Source organism: Neofelis nebulosa (assembly GCF_028018385.1).
Source record: "Neofelis nebulosa isolate mNeoNeb1 chromosome Y unlocalized genomic scaffold, mNeoNeb1.pri SUPER_Y_unloc_2, whole genome shotgun sequence".
NCBI classification, from domain to species: domain Eukaryota; kingdom Metazoa; phylum Chordata; class Mammalia; order Carnivora; family Felidae; genus Neofelis; species Neofelis nebulosa.
The window spans coordinates 93528-114818 of NW_026691918.1; the positions used below are offsets into that span (position 1 = coordinate 93528).

Genomic DNA, 21291 nt, shown 5'->3' on the forward strand with positions numbered 1-21291 from the left:
AACTATGGAGAGCTCAAATGTCCACTGACTAGTAAATGGGTACAGGTGTGGATAGGTATACAGTGGAATATTACTCAGTCATCCCCAAAAATGAAATCTTTCACACATTTTGAAAGCAAAATGTCAATCACAGAAAGACATACCATATGATTTCACTCATGTGGAATTTAAGAGACAAAACAGACGAGCATGGGGAGGGGAAAAAAGAGGGGGAAACAACCCACAAGAGACTCAAGAATAGAGAGCAAACTGATGGTTGCTGGAGGGAGGTAAGTTGGTGAGGGACTACATGGGTGATGGTTATTAATGAGGGCACTTGTGATGAGCACTGGGTGTTGTAAGTGATGAGTCACTGAATTCTACTCCTGAAAACAATATTGCACTGTATGTTGGCTAATTAAATTTTAAATCAAAAAAGAAAAAAAAAAAAAAAAAGAATACCCTAGATAGAATTTGAGGCATGGTAACGTGAGGGTTCAAATTTTATGATTAGTTTCCTGGATGCAGAGGAAACCAAAGCAATGTTGTTGCATATTTTTATGAAAAGCTTTCAGAAGAATTTTCTTTAGAATTCTATTTTAGTAGTGTTTCATTTGTGAGCGATGCAGAGTAGACAGGCCTCTTTATGCTTACCTCTCTTCCTGGTTCACAGTATTAAATACCGTTTTGAAGTGATGGCGATGTTTATAACAACTTTTGGGGCGGATGTTATATAGTGATCTCTTAATTATAAACCTTACAATATGTCAGAATAATGAGAACTGACACACTTTTGCCTTAAAGAGTATGAGCCTGGAACTTGTCATATAATGCGAAAGGAAAACTTGGGAATGTTCACTCATTTTTATGATTTCTAGTATTGCTTCAGGCCATTAGAGTGGCCTGGATGTGTGCTAAAAGCCAAGCTTTAAAAGCTTTTGCTAAGCAACTATTTAAAGTAAGTCTTATTTCAACAGAGTAAAATTGTTAAAAAGAACTTATAACAAAAGAAAAAAATCATATTTAAGGTTTTTGTTTTAATGGTCACTATTGGGAAATGAAAGTGTGTCCTATTTTGACAAATATTAGAGGTGTTCTATACCACAAAATGTTAGAACAGGAGCTTTGATTCAAATGATGACGTTCAAATTGTTTCAAGTCCAGACATTGTATGGCTGTGTACTAGTCATCAAAGGTCTTAGAAAAATTCTCAATCGTCTTTGAAAGGGTCTGTGTGGTATGATGTCTTCAGTGTGGCCATTCCAAGGTAAGAACTGTAAAACATGTAAGATACACAGGACTCTCACAATTCTCATCTGTGAGATTCCTTCCCAAGTGAATTCCATACTTGGACTTGAGAATATTTGGTGAGAATATTTTCTCTGATAAATTTCTCTCTGAAAGCAACTAAAGTCAGTAAGCCTAAAGAGCATTTTGCATTTCCTCAAATGTGCTCATTTTCTCAGAAACACAGATCTGATGGATTCTTTCAACTACCTAGTCATTTTGTTAAAATCACAGGATCAGTTTCTAAATGTAGCAACCAAATAGGTGTGACATAACCTCTTTTCTCTATGTAGCCTGTTACATATCAAAGTTTCTAACGCCATCTTTTTGTCTCTAAGAATGAGGGAAGTGGAAAGTACAGATGGAAGCAGAATACAATGTTGGGATAAAGAAAACTGCTACATTTTTTTTTTTTTTTAGCAAAACACTCAATTTTCTACCTTTTCTAATATTTATTCCATGGTAATATTGAAAGTTGGAAAGTGTTTAAATGATAAAACTCATAATTGCTTAAGGGCACTGACAAAATGAGAGCTCTTTAAATAAAGAGAAAATTATTTTCTTCAAAGCAGTTTATGTGATTGGGTATAAAAATAAATAAAAAAACAACCAGCGTCACCTACAGTCTCCAGGAGATTACAAGAGTCAGCTTTGTGAATTTGGTAGGTAGTAGGTTCAATGTTTTAATTCACTATCTAGAAGTCACTGTAGCTTAGTTTGCACTATACTATGTGTGGAGGTGCCAGGCGGCCTAGCAGCTCTGCCCAGTGTCACACAGCAGACCAGTAGGAGCACCGGCAGATCTAATCAATCTGGATCTGACCAACCCGTGCTCTGGGCTCATTCCAGTGTCCCTGAGAAGTGCTGGCCCAGTGGACTCAGGTTGCCTCTCCTCACTCCTCATCATTTTGTAGTCTTCCTGCTTCTGTGGTGGGTTATTTGATGCCTTGACAGTTTTACATAATGGTTACTGATGGCATACATATTGAGTTTTTAATATTGAGGTTTAAAAGGGAAACGGTCTCCTTCCCAGAGGATGGGCCTGTGGAAACTGAGCAGGTGGATGTCCTTCCCAAAATGCAGATTACTCCCAAAGAATGACTCAGGTGACATTTAAAACCATCGGTTCTGAAGATGCTCAATTTTCAAAGTCCCAAAGTTCTGAATGAAAAAGTCTTTAACAATGCTCTCCAAACCACATACTTGGAGTTGGAGCCCAAAGGTCCAACTGTTTTTGCTACACTGTTCTAGGTGGAGGAAAGCTCAATGCGCCATCAGTCAGCCCCAGGAACTACAACCAACCCCTCATATGCATTAAGTTCTTACATGAAGGAAGGTGAAGGCTTTGATACTTACATCGAACACCTCACGTATTCAAGAATCTTCACAGATTGTATTGGTCAGGTTTTATTTGCAGGAATGAAGGAACATTCCCAGTTTTGAGCCATTCTTTCATGACAATTCCACAAAACTGAATGTAACTTTATAAATATTTTTAAAAGACATAGTTTTTTAAAATATTTAATATTCTGGTAATCTGATTTTGAATTATAAATGCCAAGATTCTTTTGGGGGTTTTAAAATGTTTTTTTAGTATTTTTTTTAAGAAGGCAAAATTGTACACTTTTAGAATGTTTTTAGGAGTTAATTTAATGTACTGAAAATACAAAAAAATTTAAACATATATTCACCCTTATGTTTGTGGCAGCATTATTTAAAATAGAAAACATAAGGAAGGATTCTAATGTCTTATCAATAGATAAATATCTATTTATCAACAGATAAATAGATAAAGAAGTGATACATATATCCAGCCACACACAAAAAAGGATGTGGAATCCTGACATTTATGACAATACGGACCTAGACCTAGGGTATTATGGTAAGTGAAACAAATCAGACAGAAAATGAAAATACCATATAACTTCACTTACATGTGGGATCTAAAAAAACAAAAATTAACAAGCAAAAGGCACAATCAGACCGACAAACATAGAATAAAACTGACGGTTACAAAAGGGGATGGGATAGTGACTGTGGAAAATAAGAGAAGGGCAGTGGGAGGCACAGGCTTTCAGTTATGGAATAAGTAAGCCACAGGGATGAAAGGCACAACAAAAAGAACACCGTTATATAGTGACAGATAGTAACTGCACTTGTGGTAAGCATAGCATAACATATGGAATTGTTGAATCACTGTGTTCTCCATTTGAAACTAATGTCACATTGCATGTCAATTATATTCAAAAACGTTTAAATGTTATATATGTGTGTAACCATATATATGCCATAAACACACAACTGAATATTACTCAGCAACAACAAAAAAAAAATGTTTGCCATTTTCATTTCCAGAAACAGTTATGAACATAGAATAGAGGCTCTTATGCTAAATGAAAGAATTCAGAAAGCACAAGATAAATACCACATGGTTTCACTTATATACGGAAACAAAACAAGTACCACCCAAAACCAAAACCAAACAAACAATAAAATATACAGAACAAACTCTTGATTTCAAGAAGAGAAGTTGGGAGGGGGTAGGGAGCAGGAGGAGTGAAATAGGTCAAGGGGACTAAGAGGTACAAACTTCCAATTATAGCATAAAGTCACTTGGGTGAAAATACCCAGTATGGAAGATAGTCAAAATACTGCAATAACATTGCATGGTGACAGATTGTGATTATAAAGTAATTAATAGAATTGTTGAAATATCATACTGAATAATATATCTGAAACGAATAGAACATGTATGTCAACTAACCTTCAACAATAAAAAAGAAACTATTTGTCAAAAAAAACTGGAAGGGAGGGAGAGAGGGAGGGAGGGAGAGAGAGAGGGAGAGGGGGAGGGGGAGAGGGAGGGGAGGGAGAGGGAAAGGGGGAGGGGGAGGGGGAGGGGAGGGAGGGGGAGGGGAGAGGGGGAGGGGGAGAGGGAGGGGAGGCAGAGGGAGGGGGAGAGGGGGAGGGGGAGAGGGAGGGGGAGAGGGGGAGGGAGGGGGGGAAAGAAAGAGGGTCAGTCAGTTAAGCATCCGACTCTAGATTGCAGCTCAGATCATGATCTCACAGACCCTAGTCAGGGTCTGTGCTGACAGCCTGGAGCCTGCCTGGGATTCTTGCTCTCCCTTTCTTTCTGCCCCTCTCCCTCTCGGGCTCTCTCTCTCTCTCTCAAAAATACGTATTACACTGTGTTAATTAGCTAGAATTTGAATAAAATCTTGGAAGAAAAAATAAAAGAATTAAAATCTCTATCAGTTATCTAGTAGGTGGGTCAAAGAGAAGATAAAACCTATTTGGACCTTTGAAAATCCAACTAAGCCTCTACCTAACAACCTCGTATCTTAAGATAGCAACAGGACTTTTACTCTGATTTTCTTCCTATTTTGTGACCCTCCACGTAAACAGAGCAAAACACATACTGAAAAGGACTGTCCTGATAAAAGTTATAAAAAGTTGGCCAAAATATACATTTCACTAACAGACCTTAACATATATATTGAATGACTTAAAATAGTATTTTGATTTTAGTAATTTAGGATTGTCAGTTTCTCATTAGAAACTAATGACCTGGGAAACCTGGGTGGCTCAGTCAGTTAAGCATCCAACTCTTCATTTTGGCTCAGATCATGATCTCATGGGATTCTTGGGATTCTCTCTCTTTCTCTCTTTTCCTCCCTCCCCCAATTGCACTGTTTCTCTCTAAAAAAATAAATAAATAAATGTAACAACAGAAAGAAAGTCGTTTGAAGTATGAACAACAGAGGATCCTGTAAATCAAAAACCAAAAAACAGCCAACTGATGCAGGAGCCGTTTAATACTTTATTTTTTCATTTTTCAATGTTTTTATTTGTTTTTGAGAGTTGAAAAAGACAGAGCATGAACATGAGCAGGGGAGGGGCAGGGAGAGAGACACACACACAGAATCCAAAGCAGGCTCCAGGCTCTGCGCTCTCAGCACAGAACCTGACATGGGGCTCAAACTCACAAACCGTGAGATCATGACCTGAGCCAAAGTCAGATGCTCAACCAACTGAGCTACCCAGGCGCCCCTAATATTTTTGAATTGCAAATAGTTTGCATCTGACTTTATTACTCCAACTATAATAGGAAAGAACACATCTTATTTAAGTTGGTATTAAAATACTATGGCAAAAAGGTTTATTAAGGACAAGAGAATAAAATGACCAGAGCTATCAATATTTAAACTCTAAACTACTACTAAGATTATAGAACACTTGAACATTCTTACAGTCATTGTACAAAGGAAATTTAAGCAACTTAGAGAATTCCATCTTCAAGTTAAATCTGTGTTGAATTAGATGAGGTTGATAGCGCCTTAAATATTGTATTGAAATGAATATGCATATAGAAGAACCTCAGATGCAAACAAAATAAATGGTAATTATATAACATGATATTTGACTATTTTATAATACAGAGTCCTGCATACCAAAATTGTGGAAGTTAAACAACATGCTATTAAACTACCAAAGGATTAGGGCACCTGAATGGTTCAGTCCACTAAGGCTCCAAGTTGGGCTTAGGTCATGATCTCAGGGTTAGTGGAATGAAGACCCACGTTGGCCTCAAGCACCGCATCAGGCTTGCTGCTGTCAGGTAAGAGCTGCTTCGGATCCTCTGTTCCCCCTTCTCTCTGCCCCTCCCCCACTTGTGTGCACTCTCTAACAAAAATAATAAAAATAAACATTAAGAAAGCCATAATACTTCACACACACACACACACACACACACACACACACACACACACACACAAACGACCAAAGGATCAAAGTACAAATCACAACAGAAAATACTTAATAACAAATTAAAGTGAAACTACAGCATACAAGCCACAGCAAAATCAGTAAAAGGGGGAAATTTTACTTATAAATCCTTAACATAATAAGCAGAAAAGGTCTCATATCAATGATCTGATTTTATACCTTAACTAACCAGAAAAAGAAAAACCTAAAGCTACAAAGAGGAAAATAAAGATTAGGCGTTAAGTGAAAGAGAAAAAAACTAAGAGAGAAAATCACTGAAACCAAAAGTTGGTTTTCAAAAAGATCAACTGGGGCACCTGGGTAGCCTAGTCAGTTAATCATCCAAATTGGGTTCAGGTCAAGATCTCACGGTTCATGCTGACAGCTCAGAGCCTGGACCCTGCTTCACGATCTGTGTCTCCCTCTCTCTGCCCCTCCCCACCTTGTGCTGAGTGTCTGTCTGTCTGTCTGTCTGTCTCTCTCTCTCTCAAAAATAAACAAACATTTTTTTTTAAAAGATCAATAAAGCTGACTAACCTTTAGCTGTATGGACTAAGAAAAAAGAACTAAGACTCAAATTTCTAAAGTCAGAAATAAAATGGGGAACCACTACTGAGCCTACAAAAATAAAAAGTATTATGTGAGTACTTTGAAGTCGTATGCTGACAATTTGTATAGTCTAGATGAAAGATAGGTTTATAAACAACACTCATCAAGAATACATCACAAAAAAATGGAAAACTCTTTCATGGAATCCGGTACCTGAGCTACAACTTTAATCCAACTAACGGTTTAATTATGATTCTGTATTCTTCAAGATGAAACATTAAGCTGGACTGTTCCCCACCAGCAAGAAAGAAATTCTGTATCATCAGAATCTTGGTCTTTTCAGGGTATAACAAAATCCTACAGACTGGATGGCTTGTAACAGCAGAATTTTATTTCTCACAGCTGTGAATACTGGAAGTCCAGGATGCACATGCCAGTCGTTCCTGTTTGTGTTCTGCTGAGCGCCTTCTGAAACTTGCTTTGTAACACTGACCCTAATACCTCCTAAAGGACACTCTTCCTAATACCATCATCATCTTAACCATGTTAAGGTTTCAACAGAAGAATTTTAAGGACTGCACAATCAGACCATAACAATCAGACCATAGCAAACACAAATATTAGTGTAATTTACATAAGGAAAATCTTTAGACAAACTATATTTGTTACAGGAACAAGTAAGAAAAAAGATGTTTTGAGTGGCTCTCTACTTAACACAAACTGCATCACATATGAAGGTTCTGACATTCCTGGCAGAATGTTGAGGAATATGTAAATTCAATAGCATCCTTTAATGTATAAAAGGCTACATATATCAGGCAAGTTTTGATTACTTGGAAGACAATTCGTAACTCAATTCTTCACAGGTATTTTCTTTACAGTATTAAAAACAATTCCTCAGTCTCAGACACATTCCACCTAGATAAATGTTCAGGAACTTCACAGAAAAGAACCATGAACTACATTTGTGCATTTTCATTTCTTTTTTTTTTTTTTTAATTTTTTTTTTTTTTAACGTTTATTTATTTTTGAGACAGAGAGAGACAGAGCATGAACGGGGAGGGGCAGAGAGAGAGGGAGACACAGAACCGGAAGCAGGCTCCAGGCTCTGAGCCATCAGCCCAGAGCCCGACGCGGGGCTCGAACTCACGGACCGCGAGATCGTGACCTGAGCTGAAGTCGGACGCTTAACCGACTGAGCCACCCAGGCGCCCCTGTGCATTTTCATTTCTTATTCTTAGATTTAACTATGTATGTATTCTGGCATCAGATTTGGCTCAAGTTGTAACATTTAGGAAGTAAAATTATGGCAAAGTGAGATGAAACAATATGAAAGTTTATTCTCCTCTCTATTTGTTATATTTATAATTTTGAAACCAGTTGAAAGTGTATTTACTCATTGCTAAAAACTCCTCGGGAAAATAACTATGCTTTACAAACTACCTGATGAATCCTTTCCATTAATGTGGTGTAAGCTTTAACAGTGGTAGGGGTAACTAGCCTCGCTTTTAATTTCACCTTATTACAGTTGATAACTCTGAAATAAACAGAAGGTCAAATAGAAAGATTATGATCTAAACTCCTACTAAAATACACACAGAAGTTGCTACATAAAATAAAATACACCAATAACAAAGCAAGGAAAAATACACTCAACAACACATTTTATTGTATTTCTCAGTGGTGGTTCCCGCTACCCCAGCTAAGGGATACTTTAAGAAAAACTTACTTTATGGAAGTTACTATAAAATTAGTTTTTCATTATACATTGTAATTTAATTGCTCATAAAGTCCAAAATTATGAGTTACAATGCATATGACTTTGACAATAAATCACATATGTTAACATAACCTTTCCTGTGTAAGAAATATCCTACTTATTTCACAATCAGAGCTATCATATTTGAAAAATTTTCTATAAATATCAAGCAAAAACACTACCAACTTATATGTCAATACTTCAAATATAAAGATAACCAGGTTTCCTAGCCCTGAATTTTTGCAACTACTAACATTACAAATTGAAAAATGTTATTTAAACCGATGTCCTAAAAATATGGTGGCAACATAAAATGATGAAAATAATGTGTAAGTTATCAAGCTTAGAATGAAATACACATGGCCACATAAATATGAAAATAGCCCCCTTTCTTGACTTTAAATGTGGACTTCCACCTTCCTTAAATTATATCAAAAATCTTACAGAACATCTAGGTAACTCGAATATACATAAAGATTCTGTTAACATACTAGCTGGAACATGGTTTACCAAAACCTATGATGATAAGGCAATTTATTCAAAACACCTATTAACTACAGTAAAATAGTCACAGTGGAAAAGACACTTCTTCTTCGTTTCTTTCTACTGTTTAACAGCAGGTATTACAGTCTTTTCCCCCTAAGTTCCATTATATCCAAACAATAAAATTTCACTTAAAAAATTCAGCTAAATCAGTTATTAGAGAAATATAATCCTTTTAAACAATGAAAATAAATCAGCATGTCTTAACAAAATACATTCATACTAAATGATGTTTTAGTCTTCTTTTAACAGGTGTGACAGCCAAAATCCAAATTGTAGAACAATCCTCAGAAACCACGTTCAATTTAGATCTGTAAGTGAAAAAAAACCATGAAATCCACTGAAAACTAATTCTTATAATACAATAAATAGTCTACTGCATAATAAGGACCCTTTATACTATCTGAAATATAAAGCCTTTGAATGAAAAATTTTATATACTAGGTATTTCTCAATTCCTGTCTGTTGCAGTCATTATGAACTCTCTGAGAATGTTATGTTACGCAAATTATTCTCAATGACATTTACAATCTCCTTCTTTATTTTCATGCTGGTGGCTTGAGATCTTACATTTTGAGAGTGGGAACACACATGTGGAAGTATAAGCGCCTTAAAAATTAAAAATTAAATTACATTAAAAATTAAATTGTAAGTACCTTAAAAATTAAAAATTAGGAAAGTCTGGTCCTAAGCCAAAATATCCTCTTCGTATTCACATACACTTCTACTTCAGCTCCTACCTAGCCTTTGAACCTAACTCAGCTGTCAAAAAGTTCATATCTGTCCTTAATGCACAAGGCAATTGTTACATTAAGTTCTGGCACAGAAAATAATCACCCTACTGTCAGAGGATTAATTTAGTCATAAGAATACTCTGGCTCATGGTCCACAAATAAGGTACATAAAGAAAATTTTAACAATATGTTCTTCTTCATCCTTTTTTATTTCCTACTTCTAGGTATGTTTTATTTTTTTTTATTTTTTTTTTTATTTTTTTTTTTTCAACGTTTATTTATTTATTTTTGGGACAGAGAGAGACAGAGCATGAACGGGGGAGGGACAGAGAGAGAGGGAGACACAGAATCGGAAACAGGCTCCAGGCTCCGAGCCATCAGCCCAGAGCCTGACGCGGGGCTCGAACTCACGGACCGCGAGATCGTGACCTGGCCGAAGTCGGACGCTTAACCGACTGCGCCACCCAGGCGCCCCGGTATGTTTTAAAATGTATACAACTTTTTCAAAATTTTTTTAAACGTTTATTTATTATTGAGAGACAAAGAGAGAGCATGAGCAGGGGAGGAGCAGAGAGACAGGGAGACACAAAATCTGAGGCAAGCGCCAGGCTCTGAGCCATCAGCACAGAGCCCAATGTGGGGCTAGAACCCACGAACTGAGAGATCGGACGCATAACCAACTGAGCCACCCAGGTGCCCCTAAAATGTATACAACTTTCATTAAATAGTACTGTATGTTTAAAAATGCATAAATACATGGTAAAAAAAAAAAAATCTGGTAAAAAGCTACACTGGAGGTATGTACTCAATTTTCTTCAATTCATGGAATAATCTAAATGATTTGGAACTATATTAAAAAATAATATGGATCTGTAGCTGAATAGAAGGACTGGTCTGGTAGATCAAGTATAGAAAAATGTAAATTGTCTAATCTTGGTACTATATGTAAAGGCGTTCGTTTCACTTCAAAAACTTCCAACTTCTCTGAATGTCTGAAAATGCTCTTAATAAAATAAAGGGCTTTGATGGTGATTAAAAGATCTGGAAATCCCCGATCTAGATCAATGATTACCAACGTGACAGCAGCATCAGCATCATGTGTGGTGCTCAACTTACACTTACCAAAGACTGGCTTTGTATTTCTGAACAACTCTACTAATTGTGCTGCACAGTATTTGACAGGAATAAATGCTCTACACATTTTTAAATTCCAAGTATTAAATCCAAGACTTAACACTAATATTTTTGGATTTGTGGTCTCTGAATTACTTTTTTATTACAGAGGTATTAAAAAAAAAAGTCTAAGCCTGATAGAAATCTAAGATATATCACCATGCCAATTATTTCATCCACACATGCCAAGAAAATCAGGATGAATTTTATTTGCATACAGTCACAGCAAAACAGTGAGACATTCATTACTTTTATTGCTCTAACTGCTTTATCACTAAGAGAAATAACCACGTACCACAAAACACTGATACGTGATAAAATTGTAATCCCAATACATTAAGTTGACAACAGACCTCCGGTTTGAAGTATATTGCAATTTGAATGCTTCAGCAAGCTGGTTCAAACAAGACTCTTCTTTTTACATGCTAGTATTTCATCTAGGAGAAGGTACATTCTCAAAACTGCTACATTTCTTAATAGTTACCTCTCATTAAAGCAAGTTATCATCATGAAGTATCTATGTTAGAGGAAATAATATTGCTCTTTTCAGAAAGAAATGCTTCAAAGGCCTGTAAGGTTTCTCAGAGAAAAGAAATGTGTAACTAGATGGTTTCAGAACATTAATGAACTTTCAAATGAAAGGAGTGATCTCAACAAGATACCGAATTTAAGTGTTCAACATTCCCAGATTAAAGGTTTCTTTCTATGTAATTCATAAATAAAAGAAACAATAAACACAAGGTTTTATCCACTACTTACATCATCAATGTCTTCATCGTCATCTCCAATATCATCAAACTGGATTTCATCATCATCTCCAGGACCAAACGTATCTGTTTCATTGATTTTAGCTGAAGACAATAATTAATATACTTATATACATATATTCATGATGTTATTAGATAAACTGTCTATAAAAAGAAACAAGTCTGGGGCACTTGGGTGGCTCAGTTGGTTAAGCCTCTGACGCCTGGTAAGAGCTTAGCTCATGATACTGTGGTTGTGAGATGAAGCCCCAGTGGGATTTTCCAACTCCCCCTCTCTCAACACTCCCCCTGCTTACACATAAATACAGGGGGAAAAAAAAAAAAAAAAAAAAAGAAGCAGCAGCAGCCTGATATAAAATACAAACTATATTAGAAAAAGATTCTTAGAAGTGGTATTTCAATTCAACCAACATTTCATTACACGAAAAATACTGCTAACTTGTGTGGAACAACCCATCGCACAGAGAAAATTCACAAGGAAATAAGTTCAATGCTAAGTCATTACAATGAAGGGTGTATGTGTGTACTTTTATTTTGTTCAAAACTGTAGTGTAAATAAAGTAGGCAGGTTCTAATTACACTTAGTAGTTACATATTTCCCAAGTATGCTTCAAGGAGCTTTTCTGTGTTTTATTTTTCAAGGAGTTTGAAACAGGCTAGGAGCTTACTGTCAGCATACATAAAGTTCTCCTAAAAACAGCTAGTCTCTCAACTATTAGACTTACCAAATCTGTCAAAGAGTTAATTAAATCATTTTTATCCCTAAGCAATAAGAGTTTAGCACTTTTAAAATGCAAATAATTTCATCAGAAATTTCAGGCTTATGGAAAAATCTTGCATTTTCATAATAAAATTCAATAGAGTAAAACATATAAAAGAAAATAGCTGCCAAGTGAAAGCTGAGCTTAACAAAAAGTTTGTTTTCTCTTTGATATTATGACATCAAAAGAGAGACAGAAGGTGTAATATGATCCTTTTTAGATCAAACACTGCACTTCAAACCGAAAAGGGGTATAATTATGTAAGAATCAACATAAGTTTCTATATTTAGTCTTTCCTGGGATAGCTAACCCAATCAGAGAAGCAAAAAGAAAACAGAATTAAAAACAGCTTTAAGGCACATCAAGCTCACCAACATTCACATAATAAGGGTCCCAGAGGAGAAGATATTGAGAAAGGGGCAGAAAACATATCGAAGAAACAGCAGCTCCAAACTTCCCAAACCTGGGGAAGGATATAGACATCCAGATACAGAAAGCCGGCAGTGTTCCAAGTAACAATTCAAAGAGACCCATCCGATAAACATAAATAAACTTTCAAATTAAAGACAAGGAGAGAGTCTAAAAGCAACAAGTGAAAAAACAAACACACAAAAACACCCTGTATGTATGGGGATTCAAGGGAATCCCCATGAAACAATCAGCAGACATTTCAGCAGAAACTGTGTGTAGGCTAGAGCAAAGCGGCACAATGTATTTACAAAGTAATGAGAGAGGAAAACCAAATTCACCAATGTGTGGAGATTAAACATCACAAAGTGAAAAACCAATGGAAATCTAAACAAATAAACAAAGAAATCTAAAGAAATAAAAAAAAATCTTCTGACAAATTAAAGTGGATAAACAACATACCAAAATTTGATGCAGCAAAAACATTCCTACTAGGGAAGTTCATAGTAATAAATACCTATATCAAGACACAGAGCCCAAGTGAACCACCTACTTTATACCTCAAGGAACTAGGGAAAAAAGGAATAAACAAAGCCCAAAGTTAGTAGAAGGAAGGAAATAACGCAGATCAGAGTGGACTAAAAGGAATGGAGACTACAAAGGCAGTAGAAAAGATTAGGGACAGCTAATGTTCTTAAAAACAAATGGCAAATTTAGCTACACTAACCAAGTACACTACAGAACTCAAATAAAACCAGAAACGAAGGAGACATTACAACACATACCACAGAATACAAAGGATTATGAGACTATCATGCACAATTGTAGAGCAAAAGAATAGGTCAACCTAGAAGAAATGGATAAATTCCTAGAAAAGATAACCCAAGAGCACAATGATAAAGGAACAGAAAATACGAAAACACAAATTTCAAATAATAAGACTGACTCGGTTATTAACAATTTCTCCACAAACTAAACTCTAGGACCCATGGCTTCAACGTTGAATTCAATCCAAATTTTAGAAAATTAACCCTATACACCTCAATCTCTTTCAAAAAAAAAAAAAAAAAAAAAAACAACTGATGAGGGAACATTTCCAATCTCCTTTTCATGAGGCAAAGTCTTACTGTGACAGCAAAACTAGACAAGGACAAAACAGGGAAGGAAATCACAGGCCAATATCCCTGAGCAACAGAGATGCAAAACTCCTCAACAAAATATTAACAAACCAAATTCAACGATACAATCAACGAAACATATACTATGATCAAGTGGGATTTATTCCAAGAATACAAGGATGGTTTGACATTCACAAATCAAAGCTACAGTACGGTAATAAAATAAAGGATAAAAATCGTGTGATCATCACAACAAATGCAGAAACATCAACATCCATTTATGAGATAAACACTCCTGACAAAGTGGTTTGCAGGAAAGACACCTCATTGCAATGAAGACCATACATGACAAGCCCACACCTAACATCATAGCCCAGGGTGGAAAGCTGACAGCTATTCCTCTAAGATCTGGAAAAAGACAAGGATGCCCACTCTCACCACTTTTAACTCTATAGACTATCAGAAATCCTGGACAAGCAATTAGACAAGAAAACAAATAATAATAAAATAATCCAAATTGGAAAGGAAAAAGTAAGGATCTCTAATTACAGATGACATTATATCGTATGTATAGAGAAGCCTAATGAGTCCACCAGCAAACTTCTAGCACTAATACCTGAATCAGTAAAGTTACAAACTGTGAAATTAGTATACCAAAATCAGCTGTGTTTCTTTCTATCCAAGGAGGAATTGGGAAAACAACCCCTTTTACAGTTACACTAAAAATAATAAAATATCTCAGAATAAATTTAAATTTAAAGGAGATGAAAGACCTGCACTGAAAACTATAAGACACCAATGGGAAAAAAATGAATAAGATACAGATAAATGGAAAGAGATTCCATGCTCATGAGGGTAGAAGAATCAACATTTTTAAAAATTATGTTTATTTATTTTTGTGTGTGAGAGGGAGAGAGACAGGACGTGAGCAGGGGAGGGGCAGAGGGAGAGGGAGGCACAGAATCTGAAGCAGGCTCCAGGCTCCGAGCTGTCAGCACAGAGCTGGACATGGGGCTCAAACTCATACACACGGCGAGATCACGACCTGAGCTGCAGTCAGATGCTTAACCGACTGAGCCACCCAGGTGCCCCAAGAATGAACATTTTTAGGATGTGCATACTAGTCAAGGCAATCTACCAAGTCATGAGATCCCCATCCAAATTCCAGTGGAACAAGAACAGAAACAGTACAAGCCTAAAATACACACAGAACCAGAGAACCACTATGGTGATTACTTTCGAGGTTTCTCAGAAAATGAAAGGTAGTAGAACTTCCATATTCCACTTGTAAGTCTTTTGGGAAGGAGATGAGCATTCAAACTAAACAATATATGTACCCTAAAGCATTATTTACAGTAGCTAACAAAGGGAAACACGAAGCGTCCACTAATTCATGAATGGATAAAAAAGTCACACACACACACACACACACACACACACACACACACACACAATGAGAGGGGGCAGGCATATTATTCAGATATAAAAATGTAAGGGAATGCTGCTGTTGGCAACAACATGCATGGAACCTGAGGACATTACGCTAACTGAAACAAGTCAGACAGAGAAAGACAAAAAATGCTATGTGATCTGATCTACACGTGGGTCCTAAAACAAAAACAACACAAATTCTGGTGGTGGCCAGAATCAGGGTTGGGGGAGCCAAGAATGGGTGACTGTGGTCAAACGGTACAAACTTCCACTTATTCCATAAATAACTCCAGAGGATGTAATGTACTGTATCTTGACTACAGGTAATGACAAATAGTGTACCGTATCTTTGCCAGCTGACAAGGCAGAAGATCTTAAAAATTCCCATCAGAAGACAAATAAAATTTGTGACTATGTGTGTTGATGGATGTTAACTAGATTTATTATGATCACTTTCCATTGTGTACAGGTATCTAATCATTAGGTTGTACAAGTTATAACACTTATATCTCAATTAAAAAAATGCTAGTAAGTAACTCAATGAGCAAATCAACACATGGTCCTTCTACATACTGCCTGCAAGAGATTCACTTTAGGTCCAAAATACAAACAGGTAGAGAAAAACAGGTAGAAAAGGATATTCCATACAAAACGTACCAAAAGACAAATGGGATGCCTATACTAACATCAGGACATTGTTAAGGAGACAGTATTACCAAAGTGATCTACAGATTCAACGCGTCCCTATCAAGTTACCAGGGGTGTCTTTTTTACAAAAGTGCAAAGATCCATTCTAAAATGATATGGAATCTCAAGGGACTAGAAAAGCCAAATACTGAAACAACAAAACAAAACAAAACAAAACAAAACAAAACAAAACAAAACAAAACAAAACAAAAAAACCGTTGAATGACTCACACCTCCTGACTTTAAAACTTAAAACAAGGCTACAATAATCAAAATGATGTGGTGTTGGGATGAAGACAAACATGAAGATTAATGAAAGTAAGAGCACAGAAATAATTTCTCAAACACATTTTCAGATGATTTTCCACAAAGGGTGCCGAGCCATTCGGAGGGCAAAAATCTGCCCCTGCAACAAAAGATGCTGAGGAAACAATAGCCACATTAAACAAAAAGAAGAAGAAGAAGAAGAAACGAAAACAAGAATGAAGCTGGACATTTAACACCATACGCAATAATTAACTCAGAATAGCTGAAAGTTCAAGTAACCTCAGGAAGAAGACAAGGATGTCCACTCTCACCACTTATCAATGATTACTGTAACGCCTAGCCACAGAAATCAGACAAGAAAAAGAAATGAGAGGCATCCACGCTGGAAAAGAAGAAATTAAACTGTCACGATTTGCAGATGACAGGTCCTATACATAGAAAATCCTAGAGACTCGGCCAAAAAAATAAATAAGTAAATAGTAGAAGTAATAAACTAATTAGGGAAAGTGGCAGGATACAAAATTAATACGCAGATACCAGAAGTGAGTCTTTACAGTAACACGAAGTAGCAGAAAGAGAAATTAAGGAAGTAACACCATTTACAATCTTACCCAAAAAATAACTACGCAAATAACCCTGTGAATAAACTTAACCATGCAGGGTAAAACATCTCTACTTGAAACACTGTCAAACACTGATGTAATAAATTGATGATGACACAAACTAAATGGAAATACATTCCCAAAGACATTCCATATTCATGGATTGGAAGACATTCATGCTAAAATGCCCATATTGCCCAAAACAATCTACACATTGAATGCAATCCCATCAAACTACCAACAGTAGCCCTCACAGAACTAAAACAAATAATACCAAAATTGGTAGGAAACCCCAAAAGACCCTGAATAGACCAAAAAAAAAAAAAAAAAAAAAATCCTAATAAATATTGATGTAGAAACAGGAGGCATCCCAATACCAGATTTCAGGATATAGTACAAAGCTGAAGTATTTAAAATATTTGGTACTGGCTCAAAACACACACACAGGCACGCACGCACGCACGCACACACACACACGCACACGCACACGCACACGCACAGATGAACAGGACAGAACAGAAACCCCAGAAATAGACTCACAACTATATGGCCAACTAATCTTCCACAAAGCAGGAAAGAATACTCAGGGGGGAAAAGAAAAACAAATGGCTCTGGGAAATCTGCACAGCAACGTGCAGAAGGATGAACCTGGACCATTTTCTTCGCCATACACAAAAATCAACTGAAATTGGACTGAGTATGTGTGAGACCTGAAACCATAACACTCCTAACAACAGGACCCAGGCAGAAATGTCTCTGACATCTACCATAGCAACACTGCCTCCATGTCTCCTGAGGCAAGGAAAACATAAGCAAAACAAACTATTGAGATAATCACAAAATACAAGCTTCTGCACAGCGAAGGAACAGGAGACAATCTACTGGATGGGAGAAGATGTGGGCAAATGACAGATCTGATAACGGGTTAATACCTGAAATATATAAAGAACTGATACAACTTGGGCGAACACAGCTCTCCTGAGGTCGACTCCTAGGAACACCCAGGAAATCGATCTGCAGTGTGTGTGTGGAGTGGCAGAACCATCTCCAGAGTCAGAGGGAGACAACATGGGAGGTGCGAGGTGCATGGAAGTGAACTGGGTGACAGAGAAATGGTGATGCCATGGAGGGAGGGAACCCTTTCCACAGAGAGACGAAACGAAGAGAAAAAGAGGGGCGCTGAGTTCGCAAAAGAGGAAACCCTCTCTGACCATGGGACTGGGGGCAAAAAATACACAAAAAGGGCCACAGGTGTTTGTTTGTTTGCTGTTTGTTTTGTTTTGTTTTCAAACAGCATTTGGAACTCAAACTCAGGTTTTGGACTCACCAGTCTGACTGTGGCCCCAGCGGTGGGCTGGGGGCAGACATCAGGTCGGACTGCGGCCCCGCCCACCAACTCCAGTTATACACCACAGCACGGAGGAAGTGCCCTGCAGGTCCTCACCGCTCCAGGGACTATCCAAAATGACCAAACGGAAGAATTCCCCTCAGAAGAATCTCCAGGAAATAACAACAGCTAATGAACTGATCAAAAAGGATTTAAATAATATAACAGAAAGTGAATTTAGAATAATAGTCATAAAATTAATCCCTGGGCTTGAAAACAGTATACAGGACAGCAGAGAATCTCTTGCTACAGAGATCAAGGGACTAAGGAACAGTCACGAGGAGCTGAAAAACGCTTTAAACGAAATGCAAAACAAAATGGAAACCACCACGGCTCGGATTGAAGAGGCAGAGGAGAGAATAGGTGAACTAGAAGATAAAGTTATGGAGAAAGAGGAAGCTGAAAGAAAGAGAGATAAAAAAATCCAGGAGTATGAGGGGAAAATTAGAGAACTAAGTGATACACTAAAAAGAAATAATATACGCATAATTGGTATCCCAGAGGAGGAAGAGAGAGGGAAAGGTGCTGAAGGGGTACTTGAAGAAATTATAGCTGAGAACTTCCCTGAACTGGGGAAGGAAAAAGGCATTGAAATCCAAGAGGCACAGAGAACTCCCTTCAGACGTAACTTGAATCGATCTTCTGCACGACATATCATAGTGAAACTGGCAAAATACAAGGATAAAGAGAAAATTCTGAAAGCAGCAAGGGATAAACGTGCCCTCACATATAAAGGGAGACCTATAAGACTCATGACTGATCTCTCTTTTGAAACTTGGCAGGCCAGAAAGGAATGGCACGATATCTTCAGTGTGCTAAACAGAAAAAATATGCAGCTGAGAATCCTTTATCCAGCAAGTCTGTCATTTAGAATAGAAGGAGAGATAAAGGTCTTCCCAAACAAACAAAAACTGAAGGAATTTGTCACCACGAAACCAGCCCTACAAGAGATCCTAAGGGGGATCCTGTGAGACAAAGTACCAGAGACATCACTACAAGCATAAAACATACAGACATCACAATGACTCTAAACCCGTATCTTTCTATAATAACACTGAATGTAAATGGATTAAATGCGCCAACCAAAAGACATAGGGTATCAGAATGGATAAAAAAACAAGACCCATCTATTTGCTGTCTACAAGAGACTCATTTGAGATCTGAGGACACCTTTAGATTGAGAGTGAGGGGATGGAGAACTATTTATCATGCTACTGGAAGCCAAAAGAAAGCTGGAGTAGCCATACTTATATCAGACAAACTAGACTTTAAATTAAAGGCTGTAACAAGAGATGAAGAAGGGCATTATATAATAATTACAGGGTCTATCCATCAGGAAGAGCTAACAATTATAAATGTCTATGCGCCAAATACCGGAGCCCCCAGATATATAAAACAATTACTCATAAACATAAGCAACCTTATTGATAAGAATGTGGTCATTGCAGGGGACTTTAACACCCCACTTACAGAAATGGATAGATCATCTAGACACACAGTCAATAAAGAAACAAGGGCCCTGAATGATACATTGGATCAGATGGACTTGACAGATATATTTAGAACTCTGCCTCCCAAAGCAACAGAATATACTTTCTTCTCGAGTGCACATGGAACATTCTCCAAGATAGATCATATACTGGGTCACAAAACAGCACTTCATAAGTTTACAAGAATTGAAATTATACCATGCATACTTTCAGACCACAATGCTATGAAGCTTGAAATCAACCACAGGAAAAAGTCTGGAAAACCTCCAAAAGCATGGAGGTTAAAGAACACCCTACTAACGAATGAGTGGGTCAACCAGGCAATTAGAGAAGAAATTAAAAAATATATGGAAACAAACGAAAATGAAAATACAACAATCCAAACTCTTTGGGATGCAGCGAAGGCAGTCCTGAGAGGAAAATACATTGCAATCCAGGCCTATCTCAAGAAACAAGAAAAATCCCAAATACAAAATCTAACAGCACACCTAAAGGAAATAGAAGCAGAACAGCAAAGGCAGCCTAAACCCAGCAGAAGAAGAGAAATCATAAAGATCAGAGCAGGAATGGCATCTACTTCTAAAGCAACGGGCAGATTTGCTTACTGCCTACGTTTCCAGTTGCTGCTGTAACAAAGGGCCACAAACTCAGTGGCTCATTTATTATCTTATATCCCTTCTTGAGGCTCTGTGGGAGAATCCATTCCCTTGTCTTTTCTGGGAGCTACCTGTGTTCTTTGGCTCGTGGCCCTTTTTTGCATGTTCAAAGCCAGTAATAGCAAGTTAAGCCTCATGCATAATGCTTCCCCCCCCCGCCCCCCACCACCTCGCCACCAACTCCTCTCCCCGTCTCCCCGTCTTTCCTTTGCAAGGATCCTTGCAGTTTCACTGGGCCCATCCGAAGACTCCCTCAATATCCTAACCTATGCCGCCGCATCTTTGCCAAGTCCCTTTGGACAATGAGGTCATTCATGAGTCCTGCTGAAGACATGGGCGTCCTTGAGCAGGCACTGTTCCTCCCACCACACTGCCCATTATTAACGAGTCAGATCCCCTAAACCTAGCATTACTCTTCTGAAATGCAAACATCATCTGCTTCTCTTTACACCACCAGGCTCAGGAGACAGGTGCGTGCATGCGGGTCCTCAGGTAAATGCAATTGTAAAAAACTCTTCTTCTGTCTCGAGGTTTCTCCCCGTATTCATAAAATACTGCCAAGTTATCCGTTTGCAAGTAAAGTAAAATCTCTGGCCCTCCACAGTTTCTAGTTACCATGATTTTTCAGATTTGGGTATCTGCCCGATATTTTCTAGAAAATGAATGAAATAAGCCCGTCAGGATAAACAACAGAATTTGTCGCAATGGGAAAACTTCAAACTTTCAAATGCAAATCAGAATTTTGGATAATTTCAGTCAGTCACCATGACTCCAGCAGCTTCCCAGTACATAATGGCTTTTCTGCTGAGAGTGACAATGATATCAGCAAGTATGATTGCCTAATATTGGACAACAACATTTGGAAGAAGAATGTACGTCAGTGATTTCAGTATTTTCCACATGACAAGGCATTACAAGATGACTGAAAG

At 37.4% G+C, this 21291-nt stretch overlaps 1 long non-coding RNA gene and 1 pseudogene across 1 annotated transcript; one reads left to right on the forward strand and one right to left on the reverse strand.

The window, feature by feature from the left end:
* LOC131503589 (probable G-protein coupled receptor 160) overlaps positions 1-21291 on the reverse strand; it is a 69460-nt pseudogene that overhangs the window by 38924 nt on the left and 9245 nt on the right.
* LOC131503598 (uncharacterized) lies at positions 7928-8384 on the forward strand. Its single transcript, XR_009257471.1, has 2 exons — positions 7928-8065; positions 8180-8384. It is a non-coding gene; the product is annotated as an uncharacterized LOC131503598 (long non-coding RNA).